Here is a 4,167-nt window from a genome sequence, read left to right on the forward strand (position 1 = left end):
CTCCTCATACTCAGGACATGAGCCCAGAGAGCCTCCAGACCCCAGAGCTCTGAGTTACAGGATGAGCCACTTTGCCAGGACTAAGAATCCTGGCTTAGCCACACACCAGCTGAGCATCCTTGGGAAGTGGCTTGGCCTCTCTGGGACTCAGTTTCCTTGCTCATACAGTGGATCCATGAATGTTACCTCATGGCGTTGTTTCCATGACTGAAGTTACATTATTTGCCCATAGACCAGAATGTGGCATGTTTACCACAAATGAGTTCTTACTCTCCTCTGAGTGGGGCCACACATGGTTTTATCAGGTCTGCCTCTTCTGGGCTGCAGCACAGGAATAGGGGCAAGGTGGGGATACCAGGGAGCCTGGACGACCCAGTGTCTTCAAAGAAGCCTAGGTTTGGCATTTCTAGGTAGCAACTCCCAGAGGGGCAAGAAAACATTTGGGCAATGATAAGAGCTGAGACCCAGAACAGCCATCTCAGACCATAGACATAGTTTTCCAGAATGGATCGACAAATATGGATCGATCAATATCTTCTCAGCCCAACTCTGACATGGAGTGGTGATGACAAGGCCTAGTGAGGCCAAGTGACTTATCCAGACACCAACTAGTCTACACTAACGACTTCATGGCTTTCTTCCCCAGCACCGTCTCCACTATGGCTGCCTATATGGGATGAGTAGATGAAAGCCACTTCATTCTCTTGATTACACAGAGTCTCTACCCATGGCCATTTTCCCAGGGAATCTTGGGAGAGAATAAGGAAACAGATACCTCTGAGGAAGAGGTATCTGTAGTGGGTCTTCTGTGGCTGTGTTATTTTCTTTTGGGTCTTTGCTTGGCCCTGTGTAACCCAGCAGGAGGGTGACAACCCTCCCTCCCCACAGCCTCTCCCTCCAGTTCCACAGATGCCCATGAAGCCATGGTGGACAGAGCCAGTCCCTCATGTCTAACTCCAGGCAGTGCCACTGTATGCTCTCACAGTTCTAGCATGATAGGTTTGACGACTACATCCACTTAACAGCAGAGAAAATCGAGGCTGGAATGAAAGAAGCATGGCTGCCTCAGGCCCTTGCCTGGCAGAGCAACAGTGCAAATGCAGCCTGAAGTGGATGCTTGCAGCTCACAGAAGTCCCACTGAAGTGCACAAGATGGACGCACTTGCAGCACAGCCACACTCACCCAATAACCTCAACACCATCCTGGGAGGTGAGGTGAAGAGTAATCCTGCCATCAGAGGCAGTAAGGACAGATTTCTTACACAACGTCATCTGGACATAAGTGACCAGGATGGGGTTCAACCACACAGGCCCAAAGAACGCTTCCTATAATTCTTAGATTCCATACCCTGAGCACCCAGAAGGGATGCTAGAAGAAGATGAGTTGGTTAACAGCATGTGTCCTCAACTTGGGAGATACACAATGATCAGGTGAAGATGGGACCCAGTGCAAGGACACTGGGAAATCACAGCTTTCTCCCAGCTCAGGACTGACATTCTCCCCTATAATCCCATGTCAGGTCCTAGTCTGGGCTCTGACAAAGTCAGGAATGATGAGAAGAAGGGGAATGGAGGTCAGAGAGAGGGGGAGGGCAGAGACCTCCTTCTACCCTGTGTCTGTCCCCCAAGCTTTGGGCTGGATCTCCTTCCTGAGGTTGAGGAGTTGGTGAGTTATATGTCAGAGAACCCAACAAAGGGCCTGAGCAAAGTTAGAGAATGTCCCTGGGCTTGATGGTATGAGCCTGCAATCTCAGCACTTGGAAGGTAGAGCCAGGAAGATCTGAAGTTCAAGGTCAACCTCAGCTACATGAATCAAGACCAGCTTGATCTTAGAAGAAAGAAAAGAGAGGGAAATTTGGAAGCAATTCCACAGATGCTGTCCACTGAAGGGAGGAGAGGCACCATTTGCATGGTGCTGAGGCAAGAAGACCTTGGGGCCACTCAATGACACACATCTTAGAGTAGTTTCCATCCTCAGACAGCACTGTGACTCCTGAGACTGTCACCAGAGCATCACCTGTCACTGAGGCACAGAATCCAGGGCTCGGTAGCCCCTCAGGCTCTCCTACTGGTGCTCACTCAGCCAAAGGGCTTCTGGCTTGCTTGCTTAGCGCATTGCAATGAAAAAAGAATGAGGATATTCCTGCTCCAAGGAACGTGTGGTGGTTAGAGTAGGAATGGCCCCATAGGTTCATGTGTTTGAGTGCTTGGCTATAGGGAGCAGCACTTAAGGAGGTGTGGCCTTATTAGAGGAAGCATGGTGGTGGGGCTTTGAGGACATATATCCTCAAGTCTGGCCAGTGTCACACCATCCCCCTCTGCTCAGCTCCTTCACCATTATGTCTGCCTACACACTGCCATTCTTCTCATCACGATGATAATGGAGTGAACCTCTGAAACTGTAAGCCAGCTCCAATTAAAGGTTTTCCTTTGCAGGAGTTGCCTTGGTCAGTGTCTCTTCCCAGCAATAAAACCCAAATTAAGACAGGATAGTTAAAGTTTAATTGAAGATTTTTTTTTCCTATTTTTTTCGAGACAGGTGTGGGAAGCCACATGTGCCGTTGCAGGGTGGCGTTGGCTACTGCTGGCCACCACACATACATAGGTAGTAAAGTTTTTTTTGCCAAGATGAGGTTTTGAGAATTAACCAATCAGATGAGAGACAAGGTAACCAATCAGATGAGATACAAGTTAACCAATCGGATGAGAGACAAGTTAACCAATCAGATGAGAGACAAGTTAACCAATCAGATGTAGACATGCAAATGAGNTAGTAAGCATAACCCATGCATAACCAATCTGGGTGTGAGACACGCCTCTCCTAGGCCTATATAAGCAGCACCAGTTCTGGGCTTGGGGTCTCTTCACCTCTGCAATCAAGCTCTCCCAATAAACGTGTGCAGAAGGATCCTGTTGCAGCGTCGTTCTTGCTGGTGAGTTGGGAGCGCAAGAGACAGGGTTTCTCTGTGTAGCCCTGGCTGTCCTGGAACTCACTCTGTAGTCCAGGCTGTCCCCGAACTAAGAAATCCACCTGTCTCTGCCTCCCAAGTGCTGGGATTAAAGATGTGCACCACCACGCCTGGCTAATTGAAGATTTTTTTATCATCAAAATAAAACTAATCCATCAATGCAATGACCTTTAAACTATAAACAAAGTTCATAGAGAGACTAGAAACTCTTGATCCTTTTTAATTGTGCACCATTGCAGAACATCAAGTTTCTTGTTGAGACTTAGTTTATCTAAATAGCTAAAGCTTAATAAAATAAGCAAAGACAAGAGCTACACATATAATTTTAAGTTATTACTGTTAACATGAATAGACTTTAGAAATTTACAAACCTTATTTATCAAATTTATCTAGGAGGCTAATGTTGAACAGTTAGCAAAGAGATAAGTAGTTAGGCATAAGTCAGTTTCTTTTAACCTGAGTGTATATACTTTTACAACCCTAGGAGTTTATTATCACATAAAAATCCTTCCTAACCCCAAATACCTTGGAGATCTGATGCTGTCTCCTTAGTCTAAAAAGGGAGATACAATAATAAGCAGAGGGCTCAGTAGGACTAAGAAATTTTAGAAGATCTGCCTTAGCTGGTTTATACATGTGGCCATCTTAATCAAGATGGTGAAGTCCCATGGCATGTACCCTTTAAACTTAGTAAAGATGGCTGCCAGCCATATGTTTGCTCCCATCCTAATAAGGTCATCAGCTAAGATGGAGGCAAACCATGTGGTTGCTACTTTAAATATCTATTTTTCTAGTACATCTTTTCTTTTTAAAACAAGAGTTGAATCCAAGTTACATATACAGTATATTCTAAATAAGAGTTGAATTACATATATATTATGTTGTAGCAAATTAAAATTACCCATGTATATATTTTTAACTATGTCTTGTTACAAGTTTTTTTTTTTGTTTTTTTTGTTTTTTTGTTTTTTTTTTTGTTTTTTTTGTTACAAGTTTTAAGTTAGAATTTGTTATAGAATTTTTTTATTTGTGTTTTATTTTTCGTTTTCAGAGCAGAGAGCAAAGAAATCATAGAAATCAAGTTTTTTTTTTAAAAGAGTGGAAAGGAGGAACGTCACAGAGATAAGAGACTTTTGGAAGTACAGGGTAGAGAAAGTTTGGATGTAAGAGATTTTGGGCTCCTTTGCTTGTGTGGTAG

Source organism: Mus caroli, chromosome 8 (genome assembly GCF_900094665.2).
Source record: "Mus caroli chromosome 8, CAROLI_EIJ_v1.1, whole genome shotgun sequence".
Lineage (NCBI taxonomy): Eukaryota > Metazoa > Chordata > Mammalia > Rodentia > Muridae > Mus > Mus caroli.